The sequence below is a fragment of the Hakea prostrata genome, chromosome 9, assembly GCF_041222555.1.
Source record: "Hakea prostrata isolate BN-2017 chromosome 9, UWA_Hpros_2, whole genome shotgun sequence".
Classification (NCBI taxonomy): Eukaryota; Viridiplantae; Streptophyta; class Magnoliopsida; order Proteales; family Proteaceae; genus Hakea; species Hakea prostrata.
The window spans coordinates 47,801,851-47,826,332 of record NC_142608.1 but is presented as its reverse complement, the minus strand read 5'-3'; the positions used below and the strand labels follow the sequence as shown (position 1 = coordinate 47,826,332).

At 39.0% G+C, this 24,482-nt stretch overlaps 2 pseudogenes; both read left to right on the top strand.

Moving 5' to 3' along the window:
* The first annotated feature begins 5,000 nt into the window (after positions 1-5,000).
* Positions 5,001-6,633, top strand: LOC149005377 (putative pectate lyase P59; annotated as a pseudogene).
* Positions 6,634-22,624: 15,991 nt separating this feature from the next.
* Positions 22,625-24,234, top strand: LOC149005376 (putative pectate lyase P59; annotated as a pseudogene).
* Positions 24,235-24,482: the final 248 nt, after the last annotated feature.

Below are 24,482 nucleotides of genomic sequence, written 5' to 3'. Positions count from 1 at the left end.
CTTGGCATTTATGTTTTGGGACATCAGTGGAGGTGGCATGAGATGCTTTTCTATGTTGCCCCTTGACGCTTTCCATGATAATTACAATGACATACTTAGGTATTGTCTAGATGTGTCTGGCTAGGAAACCCCGTCATATCTCACCCCATCGGCAAGGGTATTGATGCCGAGTGACACGTGACAACAATGGGGATATGGGCACTCAAGACCAGTATCCGATCTGTGAGAGGACATTATTAATAAATTACATGAATACAATGATTTGTTCTTACTTTTGATTATGTTATTGTGCTAAGTGGATATGATCGTTCCTAAACTTGATCTTTGGAGCTGTGGATCACTCCTTCGGGTATTCCAGATAGGGTACCAGCTGAGTGGATGTGACAACTAAACCTACCCAGAGAAGGGCTGGTGTTATATCTTGAAGCATGTCAACCATATACAGACTTGCATAGTTAGATTCTAGTAGCTTTCATATATTTGCATAACATTCATTACATATATGCTTGCTTTGATATGTTGTTGATATGTATGTGAGATGTGTTTTCCTTACTGAGTTCGTCAGAACTCATTCATTTTCTTTGTATGTTACATTAGAAAGGATCTCAGAACGATCACATAAGAATATCAGAGTGCGGAAAATGATACCAATCAAGTGTAGAGTGAGGCGGAAAATCACTCCACAGACAAGCGGATGGTAGATCAAAAGCAAAAGAAGATTAGAACCGGTTCCCAACATGAAAGGGGACCAAACAACTAAGGTCTCAACGAATCTAGTAAAGATAAAAAAGAGAATGAGACGATGTCTCATCGCTGACACTCAAGTGCAAGAGTCGAACTACTCTTGATAAGCTTCAGTCTTGTACTGGTAGTCTTCACCGCCGTAGATACCGTAGCCAATACTTTGGGTACTGTAAGAGTCATCAACTTGGTCTTTATAGTATTGACCATCATAATCAATAGTAGTAGTATTACCTGCAAGTAAGTCTAACAATAAATGTTGCAAAAAGGAGTGAGTTCAAAAGAACTTAGCAAGGCAGTTCAATCCGTAATAACATAATAACACATGATAGTAATTCAACCTATTAGACGACTAGAGAAGAAAGCATTCAACCTATTAGACGATCGGATTCGACGGATTACTGTCAAAGTCATATCTCAATTGCTGATATTCTTGAATTAATCAAGATGATGACTTTGAACTGGAGGATAACCAGGTTCAGATGGATGTTAGATCATTAAAACCACACAGTAAACACACAAAGTCTAGCAATAAAAGCAGGGCTTTGCATTGTCTTATGACTCCCATTACCATGAAGAGATCATTTTCAACTGGGAGATTGTTCTTCACAAGACATGGAAGAGGGAGGAATACAATGATTCCTCTGTGAAATATTTCAAGACAGTATAGTGAAATAGCAGGGTTGTTTGAATTGCTGAACTCTTAAGCAACAAAAGGAGAGATTAGATCAATATGGTTTGTGTTGGAATTCTCTTCATAAGCATTGAATAGAGAACCCATTAAGTTCTCAGAAACTTGTAATTTTCTTGGTTTCTTTGTAAACTTGCTGACCTAGATTGGGTTTTGGGTGCAGTAGAGAATTTCCCCCCCTTCTCTTCTCTTCACTATTTTTCTTCTGATAGTGCTTCTTCTTCATTAATGATTCCTTTTCAAGCACTATAGTACCTTAATGAGACAGTACTAAACCTAATCATTTAGGTAATTATATTTGTAATCATTAATGGGCCTTTCAATTAAAAAAAAAAAAACTACACATTATGTGACAAGTTGTATAAAACTGGCATACACTCTGTTCTTATGCGTTTTTGAGAGAGAGAGAGAGCGAGAGAGAGGAGAGAGAGAGAGAGAGAGAGAGAGAGAGAGAGAGAGAGAGAGAGAGAGAGAGAATATTATACAATGGGTCACTAAGATTCTGTCGCTCATCTTTTAATACAATAATTTTTTATAAACCATATGAGAAGTTCATTAAACAAGGAAGAAAGTTCATGAGCTAATCTTATGGCCTTTCTTTTTCCTGCGTGTTTTTTTTTGGAAGGTTTGCCCAAGTGGATCCAAGCAAGGAACTGTACTTGTGTTATTCCATAGGCTGAATATGAGCATCAATGTAACTTGTTCAAATTCTCCTTGATCAGATGATTTGGTTTTAGCAAAGCCACCATGGTAGTTGTGATGAAGTGAGGAATTGGAAATTAGATGCTCAGGTGAGTTTGTACTCCATTGGTAGAGGCTTTGTTAATTTTTAGTTTGGTTATGAGAAAGACATGTCTGAGGCATGGAGATCGGCGAAATCTCGCCGAGGCGAACCGGCTAACTTAGGCGAGATTTCGTACCGTAAAAAACTGAATAATCACAACTCAAATCATAGGTTCGGGTACTTTTATTGTCCCAACAAAGTAAGAAATTAGCTCATATTAAAGTTTAAATACAGATAAATAAATGCAGCCATTAAAAGAGTTTAGCTAGAATATAAAAAGTAGGAAATATAAAACCAAATAGAGAACTAGGATAATGCTTCCACAATGCTCCAGCTCCCTATCTCCAATCTTGCACGAGCTTTCTTTTCTCCATGTCTGGTTCTCTCTTTTTCTTTTAGTGGCTCCTCCGCCTCTTTAGTTCCCCCAAATTTTCCCAAAGTGATAGGGTAAAAATGGATTGTAGGATTAGAACCTTCTTTTATGAGATCAATGGCTAAGATCCTTCACATAGTGACAAGAGGAATATCTAATCAGTTAGCACCTTTTAGTGATTTCATTAGATAATGCCATGTGTCCAATATGGGAAAATCATGCTACCATAATGCTACAACATCCCTACAGCAAATTGAGAAGATTTGTTCTTTGTTACTGTTCTATGTCTCATGTCATTTCTTCATCCATTATAGTCCTTTTCTTACAATGCCAAGAAAAAGAGGACTGACCAATTCCATCCATTAGTTGAAGGGAAATTTATGCATAAATTATATAAAAGACCTTACAAGATTTAAAATCTTTAAGATTCACTGAACAACAATTTTATTTAGTACTAACACTAAAACAAAGAGAAATCACTCTTAAATCGAGCTATCTCAAATGTAAAATCACTAGAATTAACTCTATTTCATAGAGTTATCACAAACCTCATAATTCTAGAATTTAAACAAGCACTAAAATCTAAATAAAACACCTAAAGTGCTTCCCCGTTCATAAAGAAATTATAATAGAAGTGTAGCGAGTAGTAGTGAAAACATAAAATCAAAATATGACTCCATATCTTTTTCATTTCTTCTTCCCAACTTTAGATGCATCTCCAGCCTCAATCTTCTTAACACCACAAATATTCTTGGACCCATTCTTTCTTTCCTTCATTTGCTTTTTGGACTTCTCCACCTTGATATCAAGGTTGTTCCTGGTAAGCCCATACTTGGGCTCGTACTTGTTGGCGTTATCTACAGAGTCGTAGATGAAACCGAAACCAATAGACTTGCACGCATATTGATATTCACAAGGATAATTTCTTTCTGTTGATGTATTAAAATCCGTTTGTCTAAGATTTCTTTATGTAGATGATTGTTGTGGAACAGTTTGTCTCCCTACTTCAATACATTGTTTTCTTCGTAAAAGTCTTAAACTATTAGGAGAAGACCACTTGAAACTATATTACAACAGAAGCAACTCAACCAACTTATGTTTTAAAAGCTGGAAGCGAGACCTGGAGCAATCCCTGGCTTGAAAATGAGGATCCAATTTGGGTTGACCCGAACCCATTCTGATTTCTAAATGACTGCAAGCGACAGCGTTGTTGAATGCTAAGCTTGTTAACCTCAAACATATAAAAGATCAATTCCAATATCATGTCGTCAGTTTCAATTAAATTCAAGGTTTTACTTAGTGGTACAACCAATTTATATTGCATGAATTATTGGCAATTATTTAAGAAACAAGGTTCTCTTTGGTTGCTAACAGTTGGTTCTTAGATTCAAGAGGTTCTTATGGTCGTAAATGTATAATATAGTTTTTGATTTCTCCTGACTATAGGTATTTTAAGGAGGAGAGGATTAAATATGTTTGCATGGCCCCATGCAAGTAGGAGCTAATGCAAGCATGCATAACTGCATAAGCATGAAGGGCTGGAATTTTTGACTCCGTATGGACTGAAGCCCTGATTCTAGCTACAAATGGATCTAAGGGAGAAAAACTGAAGAAGGCCATGCAATCACCTGTGCTCTTTGTATAAATTAGGAAACTACTCCAAGAAACTTGGTCCTTAGATTCGAGGGGTTCTTATGGTTGTAAATATATAATATAGTTTTTGATGTTCTCTTGACAATATGTATTTCAAGGAAGAGAGAAATTAATTGTATTTGCGTGGCCCCTGTGCAAGCGGGAGCTAATGGAGGCATGTATAAGCATGAAGGGCTAGAATATTTTACTTCAGATGGAATGAGATCCTGATTCTAGATGCAAATGGGTCTAAAGGAGAAGAAGGCCCTGCAATCAACTGTTTCTCTTTGTATAAATTTGGAAACTGCTCCTTGAAATGAGACACCGTGCTTGCACGATAACCCACTCTCTTAATTTAGGTAAAACGATATCATGAGGCTTTTTGGGGGAGAAATAATGATATAATAAGGCAGTGAAACATATGGTGGTAGAGAGTTTGAATCCTTCAATCTGGCCAAAACAGAGAATGGAGATAGGAAAAGAAAACACAAATCACGGGAGGAAATTAACTGTTATATGCGAAGTTCACGGAAGGCCTCACTTTCTCAACCCATATGTTACTTCCCCATATTTGGGCTCTCAATTGCAATATATATAGAGATGATGATGCTTTGGAGAAACTCAGGTGGCTTTCAATCTGTTGGTTTTGGGCCCAAGGTCTTGTATTTTATTTCTGACCCATTCCACCTGAGTGGAGGGTACAAAAACTAAATAAAAAAAAAAACCCATTTCACCAGAGTGGAGGGTTAAGAAAAAGGGGGGGACAAGAGTAAAAGAAAATGGGATTAGCTACAACAATCAGCTTGTTGGTCTTCTTGTTTTTGTTCAACTATGCAGTGAAGGCCGATATAGTCAACTTTGATGCAGTGTGGCGACAACGAGCCAAGGTGGCCGCAAAGCACAGCAGTGACAGCTTTGAGCCCAATCCTGCGACAGTTGCTGCTCAGCTCAACTCACATGTGCACATGTAGGTCCCGAATTTGAATCTTCTGAAAATTCTTTGTGCTCGCAAATTATATTTTTTAAAAAAAATTCCATGGATAATGTATAAATTGAGCTATTTTACGTTGAGAAATTGATAACTCCTATACTTACGATAGATTTGGCTGAATGAATGATGCAGGACAAGACAACGGAGGCTGGGGGAGACTGGAGGAGCATGCCAGGCGACGAACCCAATAGATGCGTGCTGGAGGTGCAAGGCTAACTGGGCCGACGATCGAAAGGCATACGCCAACTGCGCTTTGGGCTTCGGCAAGAAGGCTGCTGGTGGCAAGGACGGCAAGATCTATGCCGTCACTGACCCCTCCGACAATGACATGGTCAACCCAAAGAATGGCACCCTCCGCCATGCCGTCATTCAGAAGGAACCACTATGGATAATCTTCGAGAAAGACATGAACATCGTACTCAAGGGTGAGCTTATTATCGCCCCTGACAAGACTATCGATGGCCGTGGTGCCAATGTCCACATTACCAAAGGCGCTGGTTTTACCCTCCAGTCCATCCGGAATGTCATCATCACCAACCTCCATATGCATGACATCGTTTCAACTCCAGGTGGTATGATTCGCGCTTCTGTCGACCACTACGGAAAACGCACCGTCAGCGACGGTGATGCCATCAACATCTTTGGCTCCTCTGACATCTGGATCGACCACGTGACCATGTCCAAAGCTGCAGATGGCCTAATCGATGCCGTCGAGGGTTCCACTGCCATCACCATCTCGAATATCGACTTCAGCAATCATGACCACGTACGTATAACTGGTCAATTTTCTATAAGTCTCCTGCTAAAACTGATTTCTCTAAATATAACTAACTTATTTTATAAAAGGATTGACTACGTAAAAAATAGGAGTACTTCGACCTTCCAAGTCGACCCACTGACTGTTGCTTCCTTATTGGTGAACAATCGTGTTGACAGGTGATGTTGTTAAATGCAAATACCTCTGCTAACAATAAGATGAAGGTTACGATAGCATATAACCATTTTGGGAAAGGATTAACACAGAGGTTGCCCAAAGTCCTAAATGGATTTGCTCACGTGGTGAACAATGACTACACGGAATGGGGAATGTATGCCATTGGGGGCAGCTTAAACCCATCCTTCCTCAGCCAGGGCAACCGTTTTGTCGCTGGAAGCTCATCGAGAACCAAGGAGGTTACCAAGAGGGCTGCAGCGCCAGAAAGCGAGTGGAAGAATTGGGCATGGGTATCGCAGGGTGATGTGATGGAGAATGGTGCCTTCTTTGTTGAATCAGGTTCCCAAAGACGTAAGAAGGCCCTCCTCACTGGAGACCTTATTAGCCCAAAGGACGGCAAAAGATCGCAAGCAGCCTCACTCGGTCTGCTGGTGCACTCAATTGTAAGGTCGGCAGCCCTTGCCGAGTCAAGCTCTCGTTATTTTAATTAATGTAACTTCAAGCACTGTAAGTTATTCTTCATGGGCTGATTCTTCTGTAAGTTTAGGCGCTGCATGTTGGTCTTCATGGAATGAATAAAAACAGTAACTCTTGATTTTCCAAAACAATGAATAGAAGTACTGACAAAAAGGGGTCTTCCGTTACTTCAATACTAGCTAGAACAAGACCAAAAGGCCAACAAAAACGGCTGCATGTTGTAAATTCAGATATGCTCTTAGTAAACTATTTGCTCGTGTCTAAAAATGCGACGCAAATGCACGCGTCACAATTAGGTAGTTAATAGTAAGTAGGGTATCAATCCCACGGAGATTTTTTTTTTGTAAATCTCAATGCAAAAGGAAGATTAAGTTAAACAAGATTGACAAAATTACTTTGTGATCAATGAACTAAAAAGTAATCAATGAACTAAAGACACGAAGGACAGAAGAATTAAACAAGAGGTCCTAAATTGGAGAGCACATGATGGAAAGAACTATAATAAGTGGTATAAATGTTGGAAGTCAATTTTCCCTCCCTTGAATTTGGGTTGTGAATGCTACAACAAAGCTGCAACACAAGGCATATCAAAGAACCTAGAACAAAATTACATACGGGTATCTTCCAGTCCGCATATGCATTGACATCCTAATTCAAAATCATCATATCCCTATGGGGAATTTAACTGAGGATGCGAATCACGCTTGATGAGTTCCAATAGTGGTTACATGAGGTAGGTGAATATCCCTACCCTACCCATTGATTAGCTAAACCCACATAAGGATCATGCTAGTTTACGTTTTTCAACATTGGTCTAGCTCCAATTAACTAAAACTGAAATATGCCCAAAGCCCTTCTATCTTCTGTTGTTCACTTGTTTTTCACTTCTTCTCGTCTCTTAGCGCAGGAATCACTGAAATTGCTGTCTGAAATAGAAACCTTTTCCTTAACACTTCCTATTTCTCCTCTTTTTATTTGTTTAAAATCTCAGTGAAGAGCGAAGATGTGAAGTTGGAACCACCGCCTAAAACTTATCCGGTTATCCCACATGGAAAGAGAAGAAATATCTCTAACGCACCATTTTGAAAAATGAAAAGAGTTTTGACGCACTACTTTGAAAAATGAAAAGAGATATGTCGCACCACTATGAAAAATGAGCGTGATGATGGGAATGGGTTGGGATTTTGAAGTTTAAAAGTGGGTGGGACCTTGGGATTGTGTGTCATGATAATAGGGTATTATAAGGATTGGTTTGGGAATCGGGAATGGGTATTATCCTTGCCGGATTGCATTGCAAGTGGTTTGATTTCATTATTGAAGGCTGGATTTTGACGTAAACATTGCCCAACCATTGACTATATTGGTGAGAATTTATTTCCTAGGTCTTCCATTAGAGTATTGGCATGTCTGAACACTTTTTTCAATAGCCAAAGAAGTGGGACGTCTCATCACTCTTGATAACAAAGCTAAGCAAGATTTTTTGGGTAGCTATGCTTGTATCATAGTTGAGGTGGAAAATAGGGTGGAGAGTGTGCTTTAAGTTCAAATTGAACTGAAACTGACACTAGAATGGTTTTAGTTTTACTCAATCAATTGTGTGTGAAGATGGAGAAAATATGTATGCCTCTTGTAGATGTTTTGAGCATGTAGTAGCACTACGTTTATTCAAAAAAACCTAAAAATCCTATGATGGAGGAGAGGTTGCTTGTGCCGGGGAAGACAATGCAAGACAAGTGTTAATGACTGAAATAGTCATTCTACCTTGACCGGTCTGACCAATGGGTTCAATACAGTTGTCTCGACCATAGTGTTAATGGACGGTCCGACCATCGTGTCAAGAGTACCCAATCAAGATAAACTTCTATCATCTCCCAACTTCTTAGAAAGGATAAGTTAGGTAAAAGACTCTTTCTAGAGTTACTTTCCTAATACAACTCTTCTTAGAGTTATATTCGGAGTCTAACTCTGATATCTAAAGCTATATAAGCACCTCAAGCAGGCTTTATGTAGTAAGTATTCATATTTTGTGTGATCAATTACTTGAATTATCTATTGAGTAGTTGAGATCAAATCATTGGTATTGACTTGCTCGTCGGAGACGTACCTTGACCACCCAAGGTCGAGCACGTGTTTTGCAAGAACGTGACAGGGAAGGACAAGCAAGATTTCGTATCAACAATGGTGCTGTCTGTGGGAAACTTGATCAAAAAGCCATCGTGCAGATAAGATCAAGAACGCTAAATCAACCCTCCGAATAATAATGAGGTGATCAAATTCACTTGTGAGGTAATATTGTCTTCAAATTCCCTTTAGGGTAATTTAACCATAAGGTATGTCGCACATCCCTTTTCTTAAAATAATCATTATTTTTTTAATCAAATTTGAGGACTTATTCCCAAATCGAGTTTGCCAAACGAATTGTTGGGTTATGAAGAACCCACCGAATAGAACAATCAACAAATAAGAGAAAAGAAGAACGCAAGAATATATGGGCAAGAGAGAAAACTCCACTATAAGTAAAGAAATATCCAAAATGAAAGATATTTGGGATGCTTAAAGAAGAAGGAGGAGGGTTTCTTTTGTAGCCTCCTCCTCTCCACATATTCCCACATCAGTCGATGTGGGACTAATAATACAACAATCTCCGACTTGGAGATTAGATTGAGAACCAATCAATCTCCACACCAGTCTCTATCTTGCCACCACCATACTGTCTCTATCTCTGTCAAGCCATACAAGGATCTGCACCAAATGAACTTGCGAGTGTTGATTGCTTTTGTCAATGCATCTGCTAGGTTCTCTTTCATGTGGATTTTCTGTGTATCCACCCTTCCGTCTTCCACCACTTCACTAACAAAATGATATCGGACTTCTATGTGTTTTGTTCTAGAATGAAAAGCTGGATTCCTTGCAATGTGCAAGGCACTCTGACTATCACAATATAGGAGAATCTTCTCCTGTTTGTGCCCAAGTTCTTCCATGAATCTTCTTATCCAGATTGCTTCTTTACAAGCTTGTGTAGCTACCATATACTGAGCCTCTGTTGTAGACGGTGCTACAACTGTCTGTAGTGTAGTTTAGATATCCAGCTCACAACTCTTCCTGCAATTATAAACACATAGCCAGTAGTGGATTTCCTTTTATCAAAATCCCCTGCAAAATCAGAATCAACATATCCTCTGACAATAAATTCAGATCCTCCATAACATAGAGCAGCATCCAAGGTTCCTTTAATGAATCTTAGGATCCTCTTCACTATAATCCAATGCTCTTGTCCTGGATTCGCCATATGCCAACTAATCACTCTGCATGTGCAATGTCCGGTCTTATACATATCATAGCGAACATCAGACTTCCTACTGCTAATGCATACAGTACTCGAGACATTTCCATCCCCTCTGCTTCATTGCTAGGACACATACTTGAGGATAACTTGAAATTAACAGGAAGAGGAGTAGAAATTGGCTTATAGTCTTGCATATTGAAGCGGCGCAAGACTTTCCTTAAGTAACTCTTCAGAGATAGCCAAATCTTCCTATTATTTCTATCTAGGTGAATTTGCATCCCTAGAATCTTGTTTGCGGGTCCCAGATCCTTTATTTCAAATTCCCTAGCCAACTGAGCCTTTAATTCTACGATTCGATCTTCGTTGGGGCCTGACACCAACATATCATCGACATACAACAGTAAAATGATGAGATCATCAACACCAAACCTCTTGTAATACACACAAGGGTCTGAAGCAAGTCTGTTGTATCCAAGGCTCAATATGAAGGAATCAAGTCTCTTATACCAACATCTTGGCACCTGTTTTAAGCCATATAGAGATTTGTTCAACCTGCAAACCAAGTTCCCCTTTTCTGGTTCTTCAAAACCTTCTAGTTGGAGCATATGGATTTCTTCTTCAAGATCTCCATGAAGAAATGCAGTTTTTACATCTAACTGCTCAAGATGTAGATCAAACGTAGCACAAAGTGCCAGAACTATCTGGACAATAGTAAGTCGAACCACTGGAGAAAAGACTTCTGTGAAATCGACACCTTCTTTCTGAGCATATCCTTCGATCACCATTCTTGCACGATATCGCTCTACTTGATCATCACTGTTTCGTTTGATCTTGTAAACCCATTTGTTACCAATGGGCTTCCTTCTGTGCGGTAAAGGTACAAGCTCCCACGTCTTATTCTTATGAAGAGCTTCTAGTTCTTCCTGCATAGCTGTCATCCAAAGTGACGTTTCTGAGATATCAATTGCTTCTCTGAATGTTGATGGCTCCCCATCTTCTATTAGAAGACAGTATGCAACGTTGCTTTCCATAATATAATCAGACTGCTAGGTTGGTGTATGTCTTTCACGAGGTGACCGTCGAACTTCTATAGTTGTAGACTCAACTGGTACTTGTTCCTCATTTTCTAATTCTCCTCCAGAAGAATTTTCTGGATTGGACTTCTCTTCCTCTTGAACTGTTGTACTCTCTAGAATTTCTATTGAAATGCTACTCACATCTTCCTTTTGCAGCTTATCTTCTACAAAAATGACATCTATGCTGATGACGATCTTGTGGGCAGTGGGATCTCACAGTCGATACCCCTTGACTCCATCAGCATATCCCAAGAATCTGCATTTTCTGAATTTTTGATCCAACTTTGAAATTTCTTGGGGATGATACATCACGTACACAGGACTCCCAAATGTGTGCAGGCATGAATAATCAACTGGCTTGCCAGTCCACATCTCCATCGATGTCTTCAGATCAATCGATCTTGTTGGTGATCGATTATTCACGTAGCAGGTAGTGTTTACGGCTTCTGCCCAAAAGGACTTAGCCATACTTGCAGTTCTTAACATGGCTCTTGTTCTTTCGAGTAGAGTTCTATTCAACCGCTCCGCTACTCCATTATGTTGAGGAGTGTAAGCCACCGTGATTTGGCTTGAGATGCCTTATTGATTACAAAACTCAAAGAAGTCATCCCCTGTATATTCACCGCCATTGTCCATCCTGAGGCACTTGATATTCTTCTCGGTTTCTCGTTCAACTTGCGCTTTGAATGTTTTGAAAACTGAAAACACATCTGACTTCTTCTTGATAGGAAACACCCAACATCTTGTGGAATAATCATCAATGAAAGATACATAGTACCTTGCTCCTCCCAGAGATGTAACCGGTGCTTGCCATACATCAGAGTGAACTAATTGCAGAATACCTTTACTCCTGGAATCAGATGCATTGAACTTCAATCTATGCTGCTTAATTGTAACACAGTGCTCACAAAAGGGTAATGAAACCTTTGTGAGACCCGGGAGTAATTTCTGTTCTGCGAGAACCTTCAACCGTTGTTCTAACATGTGGGCCAATTTTTGATGCCTCACTTTTGTCATCTCTTCCGCAGTACCGGTTGATGCAACTGATGCTTCTGCCTTCAGACTCGTTTCTCCCATTAGTTTGTACAAATTTGCAGCGCTTCTTTCAGCCTTCATTACAACTAGCGCTCCTTTAACGATCCTCATCATTCCATTTTGGATGCGTGTCTTGCACCCAATTTCATCTAATTGTCCCAAAGACAATAGATTATTCTTTAAGCCCTTCACATGCCCGCACATTTTGAATAGTGCGTACCATACCATCGTACATCTTCAACTTGATGGTGCCAACTCCAGTAATCTCCAAGGCATGATTATTTCCCATGTACCTAGACCTTGTAGAGATAGGTTCATAAGTTTGAAACCAATCTCTGCGAGAGGTCATGTGCCATGTTGCTCCCGAATCCAAGATCCAAGCATCAGTATGCTCCAATCTATCCTTGGCTGCTATTGCTGATTCGCTGTAAAGAATATCTCCTTCAGCAATGCACCCTTGAGATGTCTCTGCCTTATCTACAATTTGATGAGGTGAAGTGATTTTGGCTTCATACAATTTGATGAGGTGATTCCAAACCTCCATAGCAGTTTTCTTCTCTTCTATGCCCGCTAAAATATCATCAGATAATGCTAGATGCAAATTGGAAAGGGCCATCGCATCTATTCTGTTCCACTATTCGTTATCTGTGAACTCCGCCGACCGAACACTGATGGCTTCCAGGCAGTTATCTTTTATCAATAATGCCTTCATCTTCATTTTCCATAATGAAAATTTCATGCCGTCAAACTTGCCGATGTCGATCCTTGCTGCCATTGCTTCTATCACGAACTGTTGTTGGCTGCAGAATAACTCCCACTATTTCACGTGAAACTTGTCTTCTCAGGTTATCTTCAACTGGTATATGGTTGAACCAAAATGCACCAGAAAAATTTCCAGGAAAGACTGGAGGGACACAAACAGTCCGCTTAAATACCAGACTCCTTAGACAAAATTTTCCTAGACATGCACTTAATCACCCAATACACCTTTCTAGGATACCCGAAAAGAAACCACGTGAAATTGCGACTTCTGCAGCACCTCCGTAGGATGAAAGACAATATCTTACTTATTTTTCTGATGTGAAGGATCCACCTAAGTGGCAATCACAGAGCATACTATAAGTAGATACTCACACCCTAAACCAAACAAACAGACCTCTAAGGAATTTTCCTTTTCGATGTGGAAAGATCAGACTATATTGCAACCACAGAGCATACTTTGGAAAAAACCTCGCTCTGATACCACTATCGGGTTATGAAGAACCCACCGAATAGAATATTCAACAAATAAGAGAAAAGAAGAACACAAGAATATATGGGCAAGAGAGAAAACTCCACTATAAATAAAGAAATATCCAAGAGGAAAGATATTTGGGATGCTTAAAGAAGAAGGAGGAGGCTTTCTTTTATAGCCTCCTCCTCTCCACATATTCCCACATCAGTCGATGTGGGACTAATTACAACACGAATTAATCAAAGTTTGGTGGGAATTCTCTCAGACTTATGAGAACCAACCACAAGGTTGAGTAATTGCATCGGTTTTGTAAAGTTACATTATCGTCAAGGTTAAATTAACCCAATTTACATCATCAAATGTCATTATCAAATTATTCATTTTTTTTATGTACGGTTACATAAAGAGAACATATGATAGGGCAGATTTACAATAAATTAATTATTGTGCTTTTTGCAAAGGCGGTTACATAAAGAGAAGAGAATTGATTGAGATTCATGATTTTTGTCTTTTGCCAAAGCATATTACAATTTACAACCACCTTTAAGCAACATATGAAACCGGGTGGAAGAATCTTTCATCCACTGTTATTTTGTTGGATTTACCATACAGGAAATTACTTCCCATGTGTTATTTTTGTTTTGGCAAGAGCTTGAAGCAAGGAGAATCCACCATCGCCAAATGGAATCCAGAAGATGAAAATTTTAAGGAAATTGTTCACAAGTCACCATCCTCGGATGCCATCTCATCTGCAATATGTCCCATGTGTTGCCCCTCATAGGTCACGGCTCAACCCAAATCTCGGCTGTGAAGCCGAGAAGTGAGCCCAAAAAAAAAAAAAAATGCAGGATTACCGGCGTCGCTGTCGAGATCGCTGCAACAACACAAAAGAGACAATGCGGCTTCATAAGGATTTCTTTCCAGAGCTAAAGAAGCGGTTGAAATTGAGGGGAATCGATGAACCACAGAAAGATTTGGAAACATTGAAGCAGATCCTTGTAGCTCTGCAACTCAAAGGCCTTCTGCACTCTAAAAGAAAGATGGACCGGATCGGCCACCAGAGTGTCCTTAACGGTCCGTGATTATATGGTTGTGATAAGGCCTTCTCGCTCTCCGTTTTCAATCTACTGTGTGAAAAGAATGAGAGTTCGTCGGAATCTAAATTTAACAGGTGAGGCCTTGTCGCCACAGGAAACAACGAACGGCCTGAAAACAATAGAAATATACAGAAAACAAGAAAATCAAGATCCTCTGACTCGAGCGACAACGGAGTGAAAAGTCCAAGTTCTCTTGCCAGGCGAAGTCTATTAAGCATTCAGACATAGGGGAAAGGAGATGATTCTGTGGAGTAGAGTAGAAGCTCTCCTGTGCATTCTCCGAAGTTTATTACTAGGAAGGTCGAAACCGTTCCCATGACGACGATTTCGTCGATAGCGGTTTGGATGACAGTTTGATTAGAATCGAGGATTGGCCAAAGTCCGTCACGTTCAATTTAAAAAGAAAACTCTGAGGGTGAAGATTTCTATGATCCTCAGGAATCCATGAGTTTTTATAGCAAAAATGATGCGGAGGACAACAGTAGTAGGGTAGAGCGTTCGCTCAAGTCAACTACTCCAATGGTGAACATAAGAGATTAGAAGTGGAGAAAATATTAGTGTTGTGCTTGACACGTCTACCAATTCAAAAGTGGAGAAGCAACAACAATGCAATTTAATGGAGTCCAGATTATTAGTGGGATCGTGATTCAAGTTGATTCACATTCAGGTTTTCCAAGATCAACGTCCACAATTATAATGACAGAGAGAAAAAAAAAATGCTCACGTCGTATTGGATTGCTTATCTTGAGCACACATCAGACGATTTTCCCGATCGAAATCTTCCATTGTTTCTCTTATACACACAAAGTTACGATTCAAAAAATCAATTCGCAGGTGGAAGAGATGAACGAAAAGACTTGAAGTTCACTAAGATGCATAATGTCATCTGTAGGAGATATTTTCTTCCTCAGGGCTCCTATATCTTGATTCATACACTACTGGTTCCTCAGGGCTCTTTCTGGTGTCAATTACGGTAAACTAAATTTGATTCCGTCCACTTTCTCAATTTAACAGATTTAGAATTTTATTCTACCTATCGTTCATGGCCTTTTTTGGTATCTATATTTACCATGCATATCATATATATGTTCAATTTCCTCTTCAATTCTATCGACTGTATATGAATGGGAATTAGAAGACAAACATGGGCTGATTGAGATTAATATTCCAATGCTACACATTTGTTTAAACATATTTGTCATGAGACTATTCTAATATATTTTCTGAACCCATCATCACATTTATAATCTTGTTCAAGAATCATTTTTGACTATGCTGCTTTCATCATACTCATTGATGCACGATCGGGATTATTCGCCATATACAACCTAGAATTGGATGTGGAATAACAAGCAATATTACTCTTTAAGTCAAGTAGCACTGGAATTCAGCATTAATAATATATTTACCTTCAACAACAAAAGTCTTATATACAATATTTTGAAAGCCTTTGAGCTCGTGGATAGCAAAATATCATCAAAATTACAAGTATGGAAGCTCGAGATATAATCGACCATACATGATCAAAAGAAAGGAGTTCTACATACAAGCAAAAGTTCTCAGCTAGCATAACAACTCAAAAAAGATTTGACCTATCATGCTCGGGGGAGTAAAGAGAGATAAACATCTCACATCTTGACCTCCTTGTAAGCAAAACATAGAAGTAGCCATGCTCGACGAAAGAGGTCTAGATGTACAAATCTAAAAGACTACTATACTAGAAACCTATGAGTCGACCACAATCATTCTACTTGACCAATATTGGAAGGAAGCTGCACGACCAAATCAATAACTCTACTTGACCAGCATTGGGAAGAAAAAGTCCTAAGTTCCTTAGGCATAAAAAGGTGTAAGACCTAAGGGCTTCCAGAAAAGGTGTAAGACCTAAGGGCTTCCAAAAAAGGTGTAAGACCTAAGGGCTTCTAGAAAAGGTGTAAGACCTAAGGGCTTCTAGAAAAAGTGTAAGACCTAAGGGCTTCTAGAAAAGGTGTAAAACCTAAGATACTTTAGGCTTCCGAAAATAAAAAAGGTGTAAGACCTAAGGGCTTCCAGAAAAGGTGTAAGACCTAAGATACTTTAGGCTTCCAAAAATAAAAAAGGTGTAAGACCTAAGGGCTTCCAGAAAAGGTGTAAGACAGCCTTCAGTCTCGACCGGTAGTCTTCATCGCCGTAGATACCGTAGCCAATACTTTGGGTACTGTAAGAGTCATCAACTTAGTGTTTATAGTATTGACCGTCATAATCAATAGTAGTAGTATTACCTGCAAGTAAGTCTAACAATAGATGTTGCAAAAAGGAGTGAGTTCAAAAGAACTCAGCAAGGCAGTTCAATCCGTAATAACATAATGACACATGATAGTAATTCAACCTATTAGACGATCAGAGAAGAAAGCATTCAACCTATTAGACGATCGGTTTCGACGGATTACTGTCAAAGTCAGATCTCAATTGCTGTTATTCTTGAATTAATCAAGATGATGACTCTGAATTGGAGGATAACCAGGTTCAGATGGATGTTGGATCATTAAAACCACGCAGTGAACACAGAAAGTCTAGCAATAAAAGCAGGGCTTTGCATTGTCTTATGACTCCCATTACCATGAAGAGATCATTTTCAACTGGGAGATTGTTCTTCACAAGACATGGAAGAGGGAGGAATACAATGATTCCTCTGTGAAATATTTCAAGACAGTATAGTGAAATAGCAGGGTTGTTTGAATTGCTGAACTCTTAAGCAACAAAAGGAGAGATTATATCAATATGGTTTGTGTTGGAATTCTCTTCATAAGCATTGAACAAAGAACCCATTAAGTTCTCAGAAACTTGTAATTTTCTTGGTTTCTTTGTAAACTTGCTGACCCAGATTGGGTTTTGGGTGTAGTAGTGAATTTCCCCCCCTTCTCTTCTCTTCACTATTTTTCTTCTGATAGTGCTTCTTCTTCATTAATGATTCCTTTTTAAGCACTATAGTACCTTAATGAGACAGTACTAAACCTAATCATTTAGGTAATTATATTTGTAATCATTAATGAGCCTCTCAATTAAAAAAAGAAACTACACATTATGTGTCAAGTTGTATAAAACTGGCATACACTCTGTTCTTATGCGTTTTTGAGAGAGAGAGAGAGAGAGAGAGAGAATATTATACAATGGGTCACTAAGATTTTGTCGCTCATCTTTTAATACAATAATTTTTTATAAACCATATGAGAAGTTCATTAAACAAGGAAGAAAGTTCATGAGCTAATCTTATGGCCTTTCTTTTTCCTACAAGTTTTTTTTTTGGAAGGTTTGCCCAAGTGGATCCAAGCAAGGAACTGTACTCAGTGGCGGACCGAGGATGCAATAGTGGGGGGGGGGGGGCGAAGAATGAAAGCCACATAACCTTCCCATTTGGGGTCCCACCTCTAAACTATTTTATTAAATTAAAGAATAGAGCCACATATTTTGTGGGGCCCACACATATTTGAAAAAAATGATAAATTATTGATAATGATATTTTTTTTGACAAAATATAGGTAAAATTAAAACAACAATATAAAAAAAATATACACATGACTTCAATCCTAAAAAATTAGATGCAAACCAAAATTTTCTTTAGTAGGAGATGTAAACTAAATTTTCTTTTAGGTAAGAGAAATCAATGATAGTTACCTACTAATTATAGACATTTTATTCACAATACAAAATAAAATAACAAAAATTGCAGAAGAAATAAAGAAACATAGAATATAAAATCAAATTAAAAAGAATTAGAAACAATAAATAAATTGAGAAAGAGACCTAATTGTGGAGTAGATTTTTTTCCAAATTTTCTTAAGCTAGAAAGGGAAGAGAATAAATAGGAAAGAAGTCAATGGTGGGTTAGTAGAGCGGTTAAAAGCCTAGACTCCCATGGGGAGATCTTGGGTTCACACCCGTCCGGCGACATTTCATTTTCCAGTATTAAAATAGCACCAGTACCATAAAAAAAAAAAAAAAAAAAAAGAAGGAAGGAGGAAGGAGATAGGAGAATAAATAAGGATTGAAGAGTTAATTTTTAATTAGAAATAACATTTGATTTTTCAATACCTAGTAAAATTTTTTTTCAAAAATTTCCTTTAACCCACGTTTATAGAAACAGAAGAGAATAAATAGGAAGAAAAGATGAGATAGAAGAGAGGAGAGAATAAATAGGGATTGATGAATTAGTTTTTTATTAGGAATGACATTTATACCCATCATTTTACCTTTAAAAATTGTTCACAATATTGGGGGGGGGGGAAATAGTGACATTTCACATGTGGGAAGAGAAAAAACCGGAAAAATTAAAGGAATTAAGGGAATATGCATAAAATTTAAAAAAATCCGGGGGGGGGGGGGGAATGGCCCCCTCCGGCCCCTTCATAGGTCCGCCCCTGACTGTACTTGTGTTACTCCATAGGCTGAATATGAGCATCAATGTAACTTGTTCAAATTCTCCTTGATCAGATGATTTGGTTTTAGGAAAGCCACCATGGTAGTTGTGAGGAAGTGAGGAATTGGAAATTAGATGCTCAGGTGAGTTTGTACTCCATTGGTAGAGGCTTTGTTATTTTTTAGTTTGGTTATGAGAAAGACATGTCTGAGGCATGGAGATCGGCAAAATCTCACCGAGGCGAACTGGCGAACTAAGGCGAGATTTCGCATCGTAAAAAACTGAATAATCACAACTCAAATCATAGGTTCGGGTACTTTTATTGCCCCAACAAAGTAAGAAATTAGCTCATATTAAAGTTTAAATACAGATAAATAAATGCAGCCATTAAAAGAGTTTAGCTAGAATATAAAAAGTAGGAAATATAAAACCAAATAGAGAACTAGGATAATGCTTCCACAATGCTCCAGCTCCCTATCTCCAATCTTGCACGAGCTTTCTTTTCTCCATGTCTGGTTCTCTCTTTTTCTTTTAGTGGCTCCTCCGCCTCTTTAGTTCCCCCAAATTTTCCCAAAGTGATAGGGTAAAAATGGATTGTAGGATTAGAACCTTCTTTTATGAGATCAATGGCTAAGATCCTTCACATAGTGACAAGAGGAATATCTAATCAGTTAGCACTTTTTAGTGATTTCATTAGATAATGTCACGTGTCCAATCTGGGAAAATCATGCTACCATAATGCTACAACATCCCTACAGCAAATTGAGAAGACTTGTTCTTTGTTACTGTTCTATTTCTCATGTCATTTCTTCATCCATTATAGTCCTTTTCTTACAATGCCAAGAAAAAGAGGACTGACCAATTCCATCCATTAGTTGAAGGGAAATTTATGCATAAATTATATAAAAGACCTTACAAGATTTAAAACTTTAAGATTCATTGAACAACAATTTTATTTAGTACTAACACTAAAACAAAGAGAAATCACTCTTAAATCGAGCTATCTCAAATGTAAAATCACTAGAATTTACTCTATTTCATAGAGTTATCACAAACCTCATAATTCTAGAATTTAAACAAGCACTAAAATCTAAATAAAACACCTAAAGTGCTTCCCCGTTCATAAAGAAATTATAATAGAAGTGTAGCGAGTAGTAGTGAAAACATAAAATCAAAATATGACTCCATATCTTTTTCATTTCTTCTTCCCAACTTTAGATGCATCTCCAGCCTCAATCTTCTTAACACCACAAATATTCTTGGACCCATTCTTTCTTTCCTTCATTTGCTTTCTGAACTTCTCCACCTTGATATCAAGGTTGTTCCTGGTAAGCCCATACTTGGGCTCGTACTTGTTGGCATTATCTACAGAGTCGTAGATGAAACCGAAACCAATAGACTTGCACGCATATTGATATTCGCAGGGATAATTTCTTTCTGTTTATGTATTGTTAGAACCAGAAGACCAGAGGCACAGTACAGACAGACCAATAACAGAATAAAAAAGAAATAAATATATAACGAAATCTTTATGTCAGTATCACTTACCCGAATGTAGTAGAATGAACGAAAGGAAAATAGCACGAACTTTCACAGGGTGAGTTGAGGTGTACGAACTGTACTTTTCCTTAAGGTATTTGAACGCCCCCTTTATGCTGCTGGGTTTGACCTTGACGTTCTTACCTCCAAGATACAACAACTCTTAGATCCGAAGGCAGCACTCCAACGGAGTCTACTTGCAAAGGAGATCCGAAGGTAATACACAGCACCGAATGAAGAAAACAAAAGAAGGAATTTTCTAACACTAGATTTTCGAAATTCTGTTTTTCATCAAAAACGGAATGGCCTCTTGTTCAGAGCTTAACCTCTATTTTACTGACTCGTATGGACACCTTCAGAGGGCTGCATATGTACGTAAGGTCATCTGCAGAGAGTTGTGACTGTATGATCAATCACCTCTCTACTGCAAAACCCAAAGCCGGGTTTTTTAGATCCATGACCCACGACCCCAAGTCCCAAGTCCCATCATAGACAACTTAATATTATTTATATAATATTAAGGTGCCTCATGGCTTGGTTAGACTAGGGTCTACGGACCACTACCGCAACCACGCCCGACTTGGTCCAGCTCGTTGCATACGCGTGATCCACACATAGCTCTCTACCAGCATACACCCCACTTAGGAGCTATATACGATTATATAATCATATAATCATTAGCTCCATCCGATGTGGGACTAAACGCATATGGTAATCTAAATCACCTAATAGACATCCAGAAGAGTCCTATAGAAACAAGAGTCCTAAAACAAAACTAGGGAGATAGAGTTTTAATGATTTTGAAACTTATCTAAATAGTATATTATATTATATTATATTATATATTTTTTAAAATAAAATCCAACATGTATTAAAATCCGTTTGTCTAAGATTTCTTTCTGTAGATGATTGTTGTGGAACAGTTTGTCTCCCTACTTCAATACATTGTTTTCTTCGTAAAAGTCTTAAACTATTAGGAGAAGACCACTTGAAACTATATTACAACAGAAGCAACTCAACCAACTTATGTTTTAAAAGCTGGAAGCGAGACCCGGAGCAATCCCTGGCTTGAAAATGAGGATCCAATCTGGGTTGACCAGAACCCATTCTGATTTCTAAATGACTGCAAGCGACATAATTGTTGAATGCTAAGCTTGTTAACCTCAAACATATAAAAGATCAATTCCCATATCATGTCGTCAGTTTCAATTAAATTCAAGGTTTAACTTGGTGGTACAACCAATTTATATTGCATGAATTATTGGCAATTATTTGAGAAACAAGGTTCTCTTTGGTTGCTAACAATTGGTCCTATTCAAGAGGTTTTTATGGTCGTAAATGTATAATATAGTTTTTTATTTCTCCTGACTATAGGTATTTCAAGGAGGAGAGGATTAAATATAATTGCATGGCCCCATGCAAGTAGGAGCTAATGGAGGCATGCATAACTGCATAAGCATGAAGGGCTGGAATTTTTGACTCCGTATGGAATGAAGCCCTGATTCTAGCTACAAATGGATCTAAGGGAGAAAAACTGAAGAAGGCCATGCAATCACCTGTGCTCTTTGTATAAATTAGGAAACTACTCCAAGAAACTTGGTCCTTAGATTCGAGGGGTTCTTATGGTTGTAAATATATAATATAGTTTTTGATGTTCTCCTGAATATATGTATTTCAAGGAAGAGAGAAATTAATTGTATTTGCATGGCCCCTGTGCAAGCGGGAGCTAATGGAGGCATGTATAAGCATGAAGGGCTAGAATTTTTTACTTCGGATGGAATGAGATCCTGATTCTAGATGCAAATGGGTCTAAAGGAGAAGAAGGCCCTGCAATCACCTGTTTCTCTTTGTATAAATTTGGAAACTGCTCCTTGAAATGAGACACCGTGCTTGCACGATAACCCACTCTCTTAATTTAGGTAAAACGATATCATGAGGCTTTTTGGGGGAGAAATAATGATATAATAAGGCAGTGAAACATATGGTGGTAGAGAGTTTGAATCCTTCAATCTGGCCAAAACAGAGAATGGAGATAGGAAAAGAAAACACAAATCACGGGAGGAAATTAACTGTTATATGCGAAGTTCACGGAAGGCCTCACTTTCTCAACCCATATGTTACTTCCCCATATTTGGGCTCTCAATTGCAATATATATAGAGATGATGATGCTTTGGAGAAACTCAGGTGGCTTTCAATCTGTTGGTTTTGGGCCCAAGGTCTTGTATTTTATTTCTGACCCATTCCACCTGAGTGGAGGGTACAAAAACTAAATAAAAAAAAAAAACCCATTTCACCAGTGGAGGGTTAAGAAAAAGGGGGGGACAAGAGTAAAAGAAAATGGGATTAGCTACAACAATCAGCTTGTTGGTCTTCTTGTTTTTGTTCAACTATGCAGTGAAGGCCGATATAGTCAACTTTGATGCAGTGTGGCGACAACGAGCCAAGGTGGCCGCAAAGCACAGCAGTGACAGCTTTGAGCCCAATCCTACGACAGTTGCTGCTCAGCTCAACTCACATGTGCACATGTAGGTCCCGAATTTGAATCTTCTGAAAATTCTTTGTGCTCGCAAATTATATTTTTTAAAAAAAATTCCATGGATAATGTATAAATTGAGCTATTTTACGTTGAGAAATTGATAACTCCTGTACTTACGATAGATTTGGCTGAATGAATGATGCAGGACAAGACAACGGAGGCTGGGGGAGACTGGAGGAGCATGCCAGGCGACGAACCCAATAGATGCGTGCTGGAGGTGCAAGGCTAACTGGGCCGACGATCGAAAGGCATACGCCAACTGCGCTTTGGGCTTCGGCAAGAAGGCTGCTGGTGGCAAGGACGGCAAGATCTATGCCGTCACTGACCCCTCCGACAATGACATGGTCAACCCAAAGAATGGCACCCTCCGCCATGCCGTCATTCAGAAGGAACCACTATGGATAATCTTCGAGAAAGACATGAACATCGTATTCAAGGGTGAGCTTATTATCGCCCCTGACAAGACTATCGATGGCCGTGGTGCCAATGTCCACATTACCAAAGGCGCTGGTTTTACCCTCCAGTCCATCCGGAATGTCATCATCACCAACCTCCATATGCATGACATCGTTTCAACTCCAGGTGGTATGATTCGCGCTTCTGTCGACCACTACGGAAAACGCACCGTCAGCGACGGTGATGCCATCAACATCTTTGGCTCCTCTGACATCTGGATCAACCACGTGACCATGTCCAAAGCTGCAGATGGCCTAATCGATGCCGTCGAGGGTTCCACTGCCATCACCATCTCGAATATCGACTTCAGCAATCATGACCACGTACGTATAACTGGTCAATTTTCTATAAGTCTCCTGCTAAAACTGATTTCTCTAAATATAACTAACTTATTTTATAAAAGGATTGACTACGTAAAAAATAGGAGTACTTCGACCTTCCAAGTCGACCCACTGACTGTTGCTTCCTTATTGGTGAACAATCGTGTTGACAGGTGATGTTGTTAAATGCAAATACCTCTGCTAACAATAAGATGAAGGTTACGATAGCATATAACCATTTTGGGAAAGGATTAACACAGAGGTTGCCCAAAGTCCTAAATGGATTTGCTCACGTGGTGAACAATGACTACACGGAATGGGGAATGTATGCCATTGGGGGCAGCTTAAACCCATCCTTCCTCAGCCAGGGCAACCGTTTTGTCGCTGGAAGCTCATCGAGAACCAAGGAGGTTACCAAGAGGGCTGCAGCGCCAGAAAGCGAGTGGAAGAATTGGGCATGGGTATCGCAAGGTGATGTGATGGAGAATGGTGCCTTCTTTGTTGAATCAGGTTCCCCAGCACAGAAGAAGGCCCTCCTCACTGGAGACCTTATTAGCCCAAAGGACGGCAGCACTGTCAGCAGCCTCACTCAGTCTGCTGGTGCACTCAATTGTAAGGTCGGCAGCCCTTGCTGAGCTGTTTCTCGTTATTTTAATTAATGTAACTTCAAGCACTGTAAGTTATTCTTCATGGGCTGATTCTTCTGTAAGTTTAGGCGCTGCATGTTGGTCTTCATGGAATGAATAAAAACAGTAACTCTTGATTTTCCAAAACAATGAATAGAAGTACTGACAAAAAGGGGTCTTCCGTTACTTCAATACTAGCTAGAACAAGACCAAAAGGCCAACAAAAACGGCTGCATGTTGTAAATTCAGATATGCTC